Consider the following 18,800-nt stretch of genomic DNA (forward strand, 5'->3'; position numbering starts at 1 on the left):
AGGCATTGCTGGATTTTGCGGACGTATTCTCTGAGAGGGGTTGCTCAGAACTACCTCCACATCGAACCTATGACTGTGTGATTAGGTTAAAACCCGGGGCCAAATTGCCAAAGGCTAGGATGTTTAGTATTTCTGGTCCAGAGAGACAAGCTCTTAAAGACTACATCGCGGAGAGTCTAAGTAAAGGGCACATCCGGCCTTCATCCTCGCCTGTAGCAGCGGGGTTTTTCTTCATTAAGAAGAAAGATGGGGGTTACGCCCGTGTCTGGATTTCCGGGAGTTAAACCAGATTACGGTCCGTGATCCCTACCCGATGCCTCTGATCCCTGATTTGTCCAACCAGGTGGCTGGTGCGAAGTGGTTTTCCAAACTTGACCTCAGGGGGGCGTACAACCTCATAAGGGTCCGTCAGGGGGATGAGTGGAAGACGGCGTTTAATACCCCTGAGGGTCATTTTGAAAGCCTAGTTATGCCATTTGGGTTGACAACCGCGCCTGCTGTTTTCCAACATTTCATAAATGATGTATTCGCTCATGTGCTGGGGAAATTTGTGATTGTGTACCTGGATGATATCCTCATTTATTCGAGCGACCGGGACACTCATTTAGAGCATGTCAGGCAGGTGTTACAGTTGCTCCGTGAAAATAAGCTGTATGCTAAGCTTGAAAAATGCGTATTTTTTGTTCAGGAGTTGCCTTTTTTGGGATATATTGTGTCCGCCGCAGGGTTTAAAATGGACGCCGCGAAGGTGCAAGCGGTGCTGCGATGGGAACGGCCTGATAATCTAAAAGCGCTCCAGCGGTTCCTTGGGTTTGCTAACTATTATAGGAAGTTTATTAAGAATTTTTCTACCATAGCCAAACCGCTCACGGACATGACGAGAAAAGGTACCAATCTCGCTATCTGGTCTGAGGTGGCGGTGCGTGCATTTGAGCTTCTGAAAAACCGTTTTGCTTCAGCCCCCATTCTGGTGCAACCGGACGTATCTAAACCTTTTACTGTGGAGGTCGATGCGTCTGATGTTGGAGTGGGGGCAGTACTGTCACAGTGCTCGTCCTTGAGCAATATGCGTCCATGCGCCTACTTCTCCAAGAAGCTGTCGCCTGCCGAACGGAATTACAATATCGGCAACAGGGAGTTGTTGGCCATCAAATTGGCTTTTGAGGAATGGTGACACTTCTTGGAGGGGGCGGTCCACCAGGTCACAGTCATCACCGACCATAAAAACCTGCTCTATCTGGAGTCGGCCAAGCGTCTGTCTCCCAGGCAGGCTCGCTGGGCATTGTTTTTTACTCGATTTAACTTTCTGGTGACTTACCGTCCTGGGGCTAAAAACACCAAGGCGGATGCCTTGTCCAGGTGTTTTCCGGGGGGAGAACCTCGGGAAGATCCGGTACCCATCCTCCAGGAAGGTGTAGTGGTTTCAGCTCTCACGACTGAGATAGAGGCGGAGATTGCCGAGGCCCAGGAGGAGGTACCGCCAGGACTTCCCGCTAACAAGTCATTCGTACCCCTTCATCTTCGTCTTAAGGTGTTGGGGGAACACCACGACTCTGTCCTGGCCGGTCATCCAGGGGTTAGGGGCACCTTGGAGCTGGTATCGCGCTGCTTCTGGTGGCCAAAGATCCGGCAGGACGTGGTCTCGTACGTGGCAGCTTGCATCACGTGCGCCAGGGCCAAGTCGCCCAGATCCCGTCCTGCTGGCACTCTACAGCCTCTGGGGGTACCTAGTAGGCCATGGACAGAAATCTCCATGGACTTTATCACGGACTTGCCTGCCTCGGCGGGGAACACGGTCATCCTGGTGGTGGTTGATCGATTTTCGAAGATGGCTCATTTTGTGTCGTTGCCTTCCTTGCCCAACGCGAAGACGTTGGCTCAGGTTTTTGTGCAGGAGGTGGTCAGACTACACGGAGTTCCGTCGGACATAGTGTCTGATAGGGGTACTCAGTTTGTGGCGAAGTTTAGGAAAGCTTTTTGCTCACGATTGGGGATCACGATGTCTCATTCGTCGCGTTTCATCCGCAGTCAAATGGTCAAACTGAGCGCATGAACCAAAATCTGGAGCAGTATTTGCGATGTTTTGTGTCTGACAACCAAGAGGAGTGGTCGACATTCCTTCCCTTGGCCGAGTTTGCGTTAAATAATCACCGCCAAGAATCATCGGGAGAGTCTCCGTTCTTTTGTGTTTACGGGCACCATCCTCAATTTTGTACCTTGCGTCAGGGTGGCTCTGGGGGCGTCCCGGAGGAGGACCAGCTAGGAGTTCAACTATCATCGGTCTGGAGGAGTGTGAAACAGCGATTGCTGAGCATGAGTGGTACAAATGAGTGGCTGACGCTAGACGCGTGCCAGGTCCGGACCTGTGTGTGGGTGATTGGGTGTGGTTAGCTACTAAAAACATAAAACTCAAAATTCCATCATTGAAATTGGGTCCAAGGTTTATTGGCCCTTTTAAGATTGCTGCCATCATTAACCCGGTTGCTTATCGGTTGGAACTTCCTGCGGTATACAAGATACACAACGTGTTTCACAGGGCTTTATTAAAAAAGGTGGTAGGCTCTGTGGACACGACGCCGATGCCACCTCCAGTCATGGTGGAAGGCGATTTAGAGTTTGAAGTCTCCAAGGTGGTGGACTCTCGAGTACTGCGCTGTACTCTTCAGTATTTGGTACACTGGCGGGGGTATGGTCCGGAGGAGAGGTCTTGGGTACCAGCCACAGACATACATGCGGATCGGCTGGTCAGTTCGTTTCACCGCCGTCATCCGGACAAGCCGGGTCCTATGAGTCTTGAGGGCCCTGGGGTCCCTCGTAGAAGACGGGGTACTGTCATGTCGGACGCTATTCACACCACAGCGTCCGGCAGGCAGCGGTAGTTCCATCTCCGTCCACTAAAGCCTCAGTGGCGCCGGCTTGATTTTACTCAGGTTATTGGGGGTTAATCTAGCTGGAAATCAGGTGGGATGTTTGGTCACGCCCACGGTCTTTAAATAGTCGTGCTGGCCTATGGGCGTCGCCGATTATAGCTTGTGTTTTATGCCAAGTGGTTCCGGTCTAGAGAGGAGGTGTTGGAGAGAGAAATTCGCAGCTGGTGGCGTATGATCCGTTGTTACCTTTTCGCCTTCCTATATTTGTGTTTTGTTTTGCCCTGTTCACATTACGGTATTGTCCTGTGTGTATGCGGCGCGGTGCGGTTTAAGTTCTCCTTGTCTGTCATTACTGTGTGGGCTTTGGTGGTTTGACGACTCACTGGGTGGAGGGTGGAGGGTTCAGCTTAGGGCTGAGCAGGAGATAAGGAAAGGTTGGAGGCTCAGGCATTTGCACCATTAGCAAAAACCCTGAGTTGAGGTTCAGACAGGGTTTTCCCTAGTTGGAGGGACTCCGCAGGGGCCCCGGGTATTTCTGCCTTCTTTGACCTAAGCCCCGCATAACAGTATGGAGGAGACAGGTTGTGGATGGCTTTGTATGTCATGGTTAGGGTTTTGAATTGGAGCCACTGGGCGATAGGAAGCCAGTGAAGGGCCTGGCATAGGGAGGAGGCTGGGGAATAGCGGGGAGACAGGTGGATTAGTCGGGCAGCAGAGTGTAGGATGGACTGGAGCGGAGCCAGAGTGCTAGAGGGGTGGCCAGAGAGTAGGAGGTTGCAGTAGTCGAGGCGGGAGATGATAAGAGCATGATAAGAGCATGCACTAGTGTTTTTGTGGTTTCGAGGTTGGGGAATGAGTGGATCAGGGAAATATTTTTGAGTTTGAGGTGGCAGGAGGAGGCGAGGGCTTGGATATGTGGTTTGAAAGAGAGCGCAGAGTCGAGGATCACCCCAAGGCACCGAGCGTACGGGACTGGGGAAAGAGAGCAGCCGTTGACATTGATGGATAGGTCTGGTGGAGGGGTAGAGTGAGATGGGGGAAAGATGATGAATTCTGCTTTGTCCATGTTCAGTTTGAGAAAGCGAGCAGAGAAGAAGGCTGAGATAGCAGACAGACATTGTGGGATTTCAGTCAGAAAGGAGGTGAGGTCGGGTCCAGATAGGTAGATCTGCGTGTCATCGGCATAGAGGTGATACTGCAAACCGTGAGATTCTATGGGCTGTCCCAAGCCGAAGGTATAGAGAATAGTAGGCGTCGTAGGACAGAGCCTTGGGGAACACCGACGGACAGGGGGCGAGGTGAGGAGGTGGTGTGTGAGAGGGAGACACTTAGGCTGCGTGCACACGCTGCGGAATCCGCTGCGGATTAATCCGCACGGATTTTGCAAAAACCGCAGATAATCCGCAGGTCCAAAGACCTGCGGATTATCTGCGGTTTTGCCTGCGGTTTGGTCCTGCGGATTCACTATCTCCACAATGGTGGAGATAGGAACCCGCAGCGGTTTCCGCAGAAAGAATTGACATGCAATTCTTTCTGCGGATTCAAAACCGCAGCAAATCCACACGGTTTTTTCCGCAGCGTCGGCACAGCGTTTTTTTTTTTCCCATTCAAATGAATGGTACTGTACACCGCAGCTAAAACTGCTGCGTGTCCGCAGCGGCCAAAACCGCTGCGGAAACGCAGCGGAATCCGCAGCGTGTGCACACAGCCTAAATGTTCTGTCTGAAAGATTGTTTGCTCAGCAGTTGACTATCTTAAAACTTCATTGGTTTCATTGTTGTCAGCATGTCATATTGATTATTGAAGTGAACATTGTCCCCTTCAGAACACTCTGGCATCAGTTTTTATTTTTCCCCATGAAACAAAGTATCAGACATTTACATTTAAACTTCAGATTCCTTCTCTTCTTTTACATCCACTATTGGTGGAAGTCCGGAGGCCGTCATAGACATTGTTATCAGCTGTGAAAAGCACTAAAGGATGTATCTATTTATCTAATCTATCATTTATCTATCTATGTACAGTTTTGTGAAAAAAAAGTGTTAGCCCCCTTCCTGATTACCTATTCTTTTGCATGTTTGTCTCACTTATATGTTTCACCAAACAAATGTAAATATTAGACAATAATAATACAAGTAATCACAAAATGCAATTTTAAAGTGAAGGTCTTTATTGCTAAGGAAAAAAGAAATCCAAACCTACAGGACCCAATGTGAAAAGGTGATTGCCCACCCCTCTTAAAACATAAATTAGGCTGGTTTCACATTAGCGCTTTTTAAGCGCACGCACGGCCGGGGGTAGCTCCGCTCCCGAGCCGGCTCTCTGCCCGGCGTGCCCGCCCCTTGCTTGTAGCGCCGCCTCCTAGCGGACAGCGGCGCCTGCGATCGGCGCACCCTATCTTTAGCATAGGGTGCGCAGATCGTGCGCAGGCCGTGCGCTAGTTGCGCTTTGACCTGCGCTGCACACTTTTGACGGTGCGCCGTGCGCGCCAAAATCCGAAAAGCTGCGGTCTTTCCTGCTGGCTGGCCGCTGCCAGGACTCCCCTACCACTGGATCTGCCGCCGCTGAACCCCCCCACCACCGCCTGTACTCACATACACACGTACTCACAAACACACACACGTATTCACATACACACACACATACATACACACACACGTACTCACACACACGTACTCACACACACACACATACATACACACACACACGTACTCACACACACTCACACACACGTACTCACACACACGTACTCACATACACACACACATACACACACACACGTACTCACATACACACACACACGTACTCACATACACACACGCATACTCACATACACACACACGTACTCACATATACACACACACACGTACTCACATACACACATGTACTCACATACACACACACGTACTCACATACATACACACACATACACACACGTACTCATATACATATACGTACTCACATACACACACCCTCACATACACACACGTACTCATATACACACACACACATATACTCACACACACACGTACTCACATACACACACGTACTCACATACACACATACGTACTCACATACACACACACACGTACTCACATACACACACACACGTACTCACATACACACACGTACTCACATACACACACACGTACTCACATACACACACGTACTCACACACACACACAGTACTCACATACACACACACGTACTCACATACACACACACGTACTCACATACACACGCACATACTCACATACACACACACACGTACTCAGATACTCACATACACACACACATACTCACACACACGTACTCACACACACACACACGTACTCACATACACACACATGTATTCACATACACACACACATACATACACACACACTTACTCACACACACGTACTCACATACACACACACTTACATACACACACACACGTACTCACATACACACACGTACTCACATACACACACACGTACTCACATACACACACGTACTCACATACACACACACACGTACTCACACACACACACGTACTCACACACACACTCTCACATACACACACACGTACTCACATACACACACACTCACATACACACACACGTACTCACATACACACACACTCACATACACACACACACGTACTCACATACACACACGTACTCACATACACACACACGTACTCACACACACACGTACTCACACACACACTCTCACATACACACACACACGTACTCACATGCACACACACTCACATACACACACGTACTCACATACACACACTCACATACACACACACATATACTCACACACACACACACACGTACTCACATACACACACGTACTCACATACACACATACGTACTCACATTCACACATACGTACTCACATACACACACACGTACTCACATACACACACACACGTACTCACATACACACACACGTACTCACATACACACACACGTACTCACACACACATACGTACTCACACACACACTCTCACATACACACACACGTACTCACATACACACACACTCACATAAACACACACGTACTCACATACACACACACACACTCACATACACACACACATATACTCACACACACGTACTCACATACACACACGTACTCACATACACACACACGTACTCACACACACAAACGTACTCACACACACACTCTCACATACACACACACGTACTCACATACACACACACTCACATACACAAACACGTACTCACATACACACACACACTCACATACACACACACATATACTCACACACACACGTACTCACATACACACACACACGTACTCACATACACACACACGTACTCACATACACACACACACGTACTCACATACACACACACGTACTCACATACACACACACACGTACTCACATACACACACGTACTCACACACACACACAGTACTCACATACACACACACGTACTCACATACACACACACACGTTCTCACATACACACACACACGTACTCACATACACACATACTCACATACACACACATGTACTCACATACACACACACACACACGTACTCACATACACCTACTCACACACACGTACTCACATACACACACACTTACATACACACACACACGTACTCACATACACACACACGTACTCACATACACACACACGTACTCCCATACACACACGTACTCACATACACACACGTACTCACATACACACACACGTACTCACACACACACACACACACGTACTCACACACACACTCTCACATACACACACGTACTCACACGCACACACACGTACTCACATACACACACACGTACTCACACACACACGTACTCACATACACACACACGTCTCACATACACACACACGTACTCACATGCACACACACGTACTCACATACACACGTACTCACATACACACATGTACTCACATACACACACACGTACTCACATACACACACATACACACACACGTACTCACACACACACTCATATACACACACATACTCACATACACACACACGTACTCATACACACACGTACTCACATACACACACACTCACATACACACACACGTACTCACATACACACACTCACATACACACACACATATACTCACACACACACGTACTCACATACACACACACGTACTCACATACACACATACGTACTCACATACACACACATGTACTCACATACACACACACGTACTCACATACACACACACACGTACTCACATACACACACGTACTCACACACACACACAGTACTCACATACACACACACGTACTCACATACACACACACACGTTCTCACATACATACACACGTACTCACATACACACACACGTACTCACATACACACATGTACTCACATACACACACACACACGTACTCACATACACACACACACACGTACTCACATGCACACACACGTACTCACATACACACGTACTCACATACACACACACGTACTCACATACACACACATACACACACACGTACTCACACACACACTCATATACACACACATACTCACATACACACATGTACTCACATACACACACACGTACTCACATACACACACACTCACATACACACACACGTACTCACATACACACACTCACATACACACACACATATACTCACACACACACACATACTCACACACACACACACGTACTCACATACATACACACACATACACACACGTACTCATATACATATACGTACTCACATACACACACTCACATACACACACACATATACTCACACACACACACATACTCACACACACACACACGTACTCACATACATACACACACATACACACACGTACTCACATACACACTCACATACACACACACATATACTCACACACACACGTACTCACATACACACACGTACTCACATACACACATACGTACTCACATACACACACACACGTACTCACATACACACACACACGTACTCACATACACACACGTGCTCACATACACACACACGTACTCACATACACACACGTACTCACACACACACACAGTACTCACATACACACACACGTACTCACATACACACACACGTACTCACATACACACGCACATACTCACATACACACACACACGTACTCAGATACTCACATACACACACACGTACTCACACACACGTACTCACACACACACACACGTACTCACATACACACACATGTATTCACATACACACACACATACATACACACACACTTACTCACACACACGTACTCACATACACACACACTTACATACACACACACACGTACTCACATACACACACGTACTCACATACACACACACGTACTCACATACACACACGTACTCACATACACACACACACGTACTCACACACACACTCATATACACACACATACTCACATACACACACACGTACTCATACACACACGTACTCACATACACACACACTCACATACACACACACGTACTCACATACACACACTCACATACACACACACATATACTCACACACACACGTACTCACATACACACACACGTACTCACATACACACATACGTACTCACATACACACACATGTACTCACATACACACACACGTACTCACATACACACACACACGTACTCACATACACACACGTACTCACACACACAGTACTCACATACACACACACGTACTCACATACACACACACACGTTCTCACATACATACACACGTACTCACATACACACACACGTACTCACATACACACATGTACTCACATACACACACACGTACTCACATACACACACACACACGTACTCACATGCACACACACGTACTCACATACACACGTACTCACATACACACATGTACTCACATACACACACACGTACTCACATACACACACATACACACACACATACTCACACACACACTCATATACACACACATACTCACATACACACATGTACTCACATACACACACACGTACTCACATACACACACACTCACATACACACACACGTACTCACATACACACACTCACATACACACACACATATACTCACACACACACACATACTCACACACACACACACGTACTCACATACATACACACACATACACACACGTACTCATATACATATACGTACTCACATACACACACCCTCACATACACACACGTACTCACATACACACTCACATACACACACACATATACTCACACACACACGTACTCACATACACACACGTACTCACATACACACATACGTACTCACATACACACACACACGTACTCACATACACACACACACGTACTCACATACACACACGTACTCACATACACACACACGTACTCACATACACACACGTACTCACACACACAGTACTCACATACACACACACGTACTCACATACACACACACGTACTCACATACACACGCACATACTCACATACACACACACACGTACTCAGATACTCACATACACACACACGTACTCACACACACGTACTCACACACACACACACGTACTCACATACACACACATGTATTCACATACACACACACATACATACACACACACTTACTCACACACACGTACTCACATACACACACACTTACATACACACACACGTACTCACATACACACACGTACTCACATACACACACACGTACTCACATACACACACGTACTCACATACACACACACACGTACTCACACACACACACGTACTCACACACACACTCTCACATACACACACACGTACTCACATACACACACACTCACATACACACACACGTACTCACATACACACACACTCACATACACACACACACGTACTCACATACACACACGTACTCACATACACACACACGTACTCTCACACACACGTACTCACACACACACTCTCACATACACACACACACGTACTCACATGCACACACACTCACATACACACACACGTACTCACATACACACACACACTCACATACACACACACATATACTCACACACACACACACACGTACTCACATACACACACGTACTCACATACACACATACGTACTCACATTCACACATACGTACTCACATACACACACACGTACTCACATACACACACACGTACTCACATACACACACACGTACTCACACACACACACACGTACTCACACACACACTCTCACATACACACACACGTACTCACATACACACACACATACACACACACGTACTCACATACACACACACACACTCACATACACACACACATATACTCACACACACGTACTCACATACACACACGTACTCACATACACACACACGTACTCACACACACAAACGTACTCACACACACACTCTCACATACACACACACGTACTCACATACACACACACTCACATACACACACACGTACTCACATACACACACACACTCACATACACACACACATATACTCACACACACACGTACTCACATACACACACGTACTCACATACACACATACGTACTCACATTCACACATACGTACTCACATACACACACACGTACTCACATACACACACACGTACTCACATACACACACACGTACTCACACACACACACACGTACTCACACACACACTCTCACATACACACACACGTACTCACATACACACACACATACACACACACGTACTCACATACACACACACACACTCACATACACACACACATATACTCACACACACGTACTCACATACACACACGTACTCACATACACACACACGTACTCACACACACAAACGTACTCACACACACACTCTCACATACACACACACGTACTCACATACACACACACTCACATACACACACACGTACTCACATACACACACACACTCACATACACACACACATATACTCACACACACACGTACTCACATACACACACACGTACTCACATACACACACACACGTACTCACATACACATACACACACGTACTCACACACACACAGTACTCACATACACACACACGTACTCACATACACACACACACGTTCTCACATACACACACACACGTACTCACATACACACATACTCACATACACACACATGTACTCACATACACACACACACACACGTACTCACATACACCTACTCACACACACGTACTCACATACACACACACTTACATACACACACACACGTACTCACATACACACACACGTACTCACATACACACACACGTACTCCCATACACACACGTACTCACATACACACACGTACTCACATACACACACACGTACTCACACACACACACACACGTACTCACACACACACTCTCACATACACACACGTACTCACACGCACACACACGTACTCACATACACACACACGTACTCACACACACACGTACTCACATACACACACACGTCTCACATACACACACACGTACTCACATGCACACACACGTACTCACATACACACGTACTCACATACACACATGTACTCACATACACACACACGTACTCACATACACACACATACACACACACGTACTCACACACACACTCATATACACACACATACTCACATACACACACACGTACTCATACACACACGTACTCACATACACACACACTCACATACACACACGTACTCACATACACACACTCACATACACACACACATATACTCACACACACACGTACTCACATACACACACACGTACTCACATACACACATACGTACTCACATACACACACATGTACTCACATACACACACACGTACTCACATACACACGTACTCACATACACACACGTACTCACACACACACACAGTACTCACATACACACACACGTACTCACATACACACACACACGTTCTCACATACATACACACGTACTCACATACACACACACGTACTCACATACACACATGTACTCACATACACACACACACACGTACTCACATACACACACACACGTACTCACATGCACACACACGTACTCACATACACACGTACTCACATACACACATGTACTCACATACACACACACGTACTCACATACACACACATACACACACACGTACTCACACACTCATATACACACACATACTCACATACGCACACACACGTACTCATACACACACACGTACTCACATACACACACACTCACATACACACACACGTACTCACATACACACACTCACATACACACACACACATATACTCACACACACACACATACTCACATACACACACACGTACTCACATACACACATACATACTCACATACACACACATACTCACATACACAGACACGTACTCACATACACACACACACGTACTCACATACACACACGTACTCACACACACACAGTACTCACATACACACACACGTACTCACATACACACACACACGTTCTCACATACATACACACGTACTCACATACACACACACACGTACTCACATACACACATGTACTCACATACACACACACACGTACTCACATACACACACACACGTACTCACATACACACACACACACACGTACTCACATACACACACACGTGTACTCACATACACACACACGTACTCACATGCACACACGTACTCATGTACAGACACACACAAGTACTCACGTACACACACACGTACTCACACACACGTACTCACACACACACGTACTAACGTACACACACATGTACTCACGTACACACACGTACTCACACACACACGTACTCACGTACACACATGTACTCGCATACACACACACACGTACTCACACACACACGTACTCACATACACACACACGTACTCACATACACACACACGTACTCAGACACACACACACATATACTCACATGAGCTGGGACAGCTCATAGAATCTCATGGCTTTCAGTATCATCTTTATGCTGATGACACACAGATCTACATCTCTGGACCAGATATCACCTCCCTACTAACCAGAATCCCTCAATGTCTGTCCACTATTTCATCCTTCTTCTCCACTAGATATCTGAAACTCAACATGGACAAAACAGAATTCATCATCTTTCCCCCATCTCACGTGACCCCCCCTACGAACCTATCAATTACAGTAAATGACTGCCCACTCTCCCCAGTCCCACAAGCTCGCTGCCTCGGAGTAATCCTTGATGCTGATCTCTCCTTCAAACCACATATCCAAACCCTTTCCACTTCCTGCCGACTTCAACTCAAAAATATTTCACGCATCCGTTCATTCCTCACCCAAGAATCTGCAAAAACCCTAGTCCATGCCCTCATCATCTCTCGCCTTGACTACTGCAACCTCATGCTCTGCGGCCTCCCCTCAAACACTCTCGCACCCCTCCAATCTATTCTAAACTCTGCTGCCCGACTAATCCACCTGTCCCCCCGCTATTCCCCAGCTTCTCCCCTCTGTCAATCCCTTCACTGGCTCCCAATTGCCCAGAGACTCCATTACAAAACCCTAACCATGACATACAAAGCCATCCACAACTTGTCTCCTCCATACATCTGTGACCTCGTCTCCCGGTACTTTCCTGCACGCAACCTCCGATCCTCACAAGATCTCCTTCTCTACTCCCCTCTTATCTCCTCTTCCCACAATCGCATACAAGATTTCTCTCGCGCATCACCCCTACTCTGGAACTCTCTACCACAACATATCAGACTCTCACCTACCATCGAAACCTTCAAAAAGAGCCTGAAGACCCACCTCTTCCGACAAGCCTATAACCTGCAGTAACCACCGATCGACCAAACCGCTGCACGACCAGCTCTACCCTCGCCTACTGTATTATCACCCATCCCTTGAAGATTGTGAGCCCTCGCGGGCAGGGTCCTCTCTCCTCCTGTACCAGTTATGACTTGTATTGTTTAAGATTATTGTACTTGTTTTTATGTATACCCCCCTCACATGTAAAGCGCCATGGAATAAATGGCGCTATAACAATAAATAAATAATAATAATAATAATACACACACACGTACTCACACACACGTACTCACACACACAATTATTCACATACACACATGTATTCACACAAACACACGTATTCACATACAGACACATGTATTCACATACACATGTACTCACATACACACACTGTGAGAATCATGTGGGAATAGTGGATGAGGGCAGGTATATCTCGCCCAGATTCCTTTCCTATGTGGCCTAGTCTGGTCAGTATCGCACCTGCTTGCTAATGAATAATGGGAGGTGGATATAAAAGGATGCCAGGTGGTTGTGTGAGTGTCTCAGCCTGGGAACACAGAGAGCCTGTCTGTGTGAGAGACACACACGTGAGTGGAAGCAGTGCCCACTGCAACTGTGGTTTGGCTGGACGGGAGAAGCCCGCCAGTTGGTAATTAGGTTGTCCATTGTTTAGTTAGTGCCGGACAGGCAAGGATTTGTTTTATGTTTTATTTCCTTTTGCATTGCTTTCACCGTTAATAAACCTGACCCAGGGTCAGTTATACACGAATCCCAGCTCTGCGCCTGAGTTTCATGCTGAATGCACGTGACCTTTGACCCCAGCAAAGGCGATCCCGGAGTGTTTTATCACATTGTGGTGGAGAATGCGGGCAACACGTTGCAAGCATGAGCATGGAGGACGTGGTGAAAGCGCTGGTACAGTCCACCGCCGTCCAGCAAGAAGCTAATCGGGTGATGATGGCCCAGCTGAAGGAGTTGGTGGACATGACAGTTACCGATCGTTCGCTTCTCCAGCAGGTGGCGCAGCGCTTGGCAAGCTTACCTGAGGTTAACCTGGAAGCCGAGTCGAGAGTGATTCACGTGAGTCGGTACTGGCAGAAGATGACGACAGAAGATGACGTCGAGGCATACCTGACTACGTTTGAACGGACGGCGTTGCGAGAAAAATGGCCGAAGGCAAGATGGGCCGGCCTGATTGCCCCGTTTCTTTCCGGTGAGGCCCAAAAGGCTTATTATGACTTAGAGCCTGAAGCTGCGCAGGACTTTGACAAACTGAAAGCCGAGATCTTGGCCCGGCTGGGAGTGACGACCGCTGTCCGTGCACAGAGAGTGCATCAATGGACTTATCAGCCGGATAAACCACCGCGGTCACAGATGTTCGACCTGATCCACGTGACGAAGAAGTGGCTACAACCCGACGTGCTGACAGCGCCAGAGATAGTCCAGAGAGTCGTCATGGACAAGTACCTGAGAGCTCTACCGCCAGCCCTGAGGAAGTGGGTAAGCCATGGAAATCCTATGACGGCAGATCAACTGGTGGATCTGGTTGAACGTTACTCCGTGGCGGAAGGACTCCGAGACGACGCTACCCCACCTCGTTCTTTATCATCTCCACGTGGAACCGGTAAGACTGTTCCAGGGAGTAGGGGAGATGGAAAAATCCCTAAGACAGTGGGGGAGGAAAACGGGACTGCCCACACTGCGAGGCCGAGAGTAACGAACTATGGTCTAAGCAAGGGGCCCGTTAGGTGTTTCCGCTGCCAAGAGATGGGACATATTGCTGCGAACTGTCCAGTCACTACTGAACCCATGCAGTGCGACGTCACAGACTCTAAAAACCGCATGTCTATGGTTGCACGGGTAGTGAGTGTGAATGCCGGTCAAAAGGATGTGGAAAAACACTTGTGTGATTTAACTGTTGATGGCAAAAATGTGGTGGCATTGTTAGACTCGGGAAGTGTGGTGACTCTGGTGAAGGCCAGTCTGGTGTCAGCCCCGACTGGACCATCAGACAAATTTTCTGTAACGTGTGTGCATGGAGACACCTGTTCGTACCTCACCACGGTCATATGCATTACAACTTCCTATGGGTCTGTGCAACATAAAGTGGGACTCGTCCCGGCGTTATTGCATGATGTTATCCTGGGCCGAGATTTTCCCCACTTCTGGCAATTGTGGGAGAATCAGTTGATGCCTTTGGGTAATAGTGTACATGATTCTTCTCCCAGGGCGCGTGTGGGTCCCGAACCCCGGGAAGAGGTCTCCCCGGAAGACTCGGGGGAAGAGTCTGCGGGAAATGACCTGCAGTTCCCTTTTTCAGTCATGGCGGGTGATACGGAGGAGACCGGGGAAGAGGAGGACGCTGACAGCCGTCCACCTCCCCGTTTGCCGGATTTAGAAGTTCAGAAAGATGACTTCCAAAGCGAGAAAATAAAGGATCCTACCCTTTCTCAGGCTAGGACAAATGTAAAAGTGATAAATGGGGTACCCGTAGAACCTGGCTCTAGGCTGGCATATCCTTACATGGTTCTGGAGAATGATTTACTCTATCAGATAGAGAAAAAGGGGGAAGATACAGTGCAACTATTAGTCGTGCCAAAACCCTACCGGCGGCAGGTGCTGGACCTGGCCCACGGACATGTGATGGGAGGTCACCTGGGAGTCCAGAAAACCACCGAAAGGATATTACACTGTTTTGTTTGGCCAGGCATGCATCACGATATCAGTGTATATTGTGAGTCTTGTCCTGACTGCCAAGCCTCTGCACCTAAGCCCCGGTTCTGTAGCCCTTTGGTACCCCTACCTATTATTGAAGTCCCGTTTGAGAGGATTGGGATGGATTTAGTTGGGCCCCTTCCACGGTCTGCACGTGGACACCAACATATCCTGGTCATCTTGGATTATGCCACTCGTTACCCGGAGGCCATCCCTTTGCGTAACACGGCCACCAAGATGATTGCCAAGGAGCTGGTGCATGTGTTTAGTCGGGTCGGTATACCAAAACAGATACTCACCGACCAGGGGACCCCCTTTATGTCCAGGGTAATGAAGGAGCTCTGCCGATTGTTACAAATCGAACCGTTACGCACATCCGTGTATCACCCTCAAACAGACGGGTTGGTCGAACGGTTCAATAAAACTCTGAAGCAGATGCTGAGAAAGGTGATAGACAAGGATGGGAAGAACTGGGACTATTTACTTCCGTATTTGCTTTTTGCCATCAGGGAAGTACCCCAGTCTTCCACGGGATTCTCGCCTTTCGAGTTATTGTACGCCCGACGTCCTCGCGGACTGTTAGACGTTGCAAAAGAAACCTGGGAGGGTCAGGTCACTCCGTTTAAAACAGTGATAGATCACGTCACACAAATGCAGGACCGTATTGCGGCTGTTATGCCTATCGTCAAAGAACACATGATACAGGCTCAAGGAGCCCAAAAAAGAATCTATGATAGGGGCGCCAAGATCCGTACGTTTGCACCCGGAGATAGGGTGTTGATCCTGGTCCCCACGGTGGACAGTAAGTTCCTGGCAAAGTGGCAGGGCCCCTTTGAGATCAAGGAAAGAGTTGGTGAAGTAAACTACAAAGTATACCAGGCAGGTAAACGGAAACCTGAACAGATTTATCATGTAAATCTGATAAAGCCCTGGAAGGATCGGTCTGCCTTGTCAGCGGAGCTGGCCCGTCTTGTCTGCTCGCATACCGTACCGGAGGTACTGGTTGCAGAGACTCTCTCGGAGCGGCAAAAGACTGAGGTCAGGCAGTTTCTACTTCACAACCAAAAGTTTTTCTCAGAAAAACCCGGGCAGACTACGCTAATAAAACATGACATCGTAACGGAACCTGGTGTCACAGTTCACGTAAAGCCCTACCGAATCCCGGAAGCGCGCCGTGAAGCCGTTTCCCGAGAAGTGAAGGCAATGTTAGAGTTAGGTGTCATTGAGGAATCGCACAGTGCTTGGTCCAGCCCGATTGTGCTAATTCCTAAACCGGACGGCACCATCCGGTTCTGCAATGACTTCAGGAAACTGAATGCGGTCTCAAAATTTGATGCCTACCCCATGCCCCGGGTCGACGAGTTGATAGATCGGTTAGGAAAAGCCTGGTATATTACGACCCTAGACCTAGCAAAGGGGTATTGGCAGATCCCTCTGGCCGAGGCTGCCAGAGAAAAGACGGAATTTGCTACCCCAGAAGGTTTATTTCAGTATGTGTATATGCCGTTTGGTCTGC

This window comes from Dendrobates tinctorius, unplaced genomic scaffold (assembly GCF_039654945.1).
Source record: "Dendrobates tinctorius isolate UK_male_01 unplaced genomic scaffold, ASM3965494v1 ptg000023l, whole genome shotgun sequence".
In the NCBI taxonomy this organism is placed as follows: domain Eukaryota; kingdom Metazoa; phylum Chordata; class Amphibia; order Anura; family Dendrobatidae; genus Dendrobates; species Dendrobates tinctorius.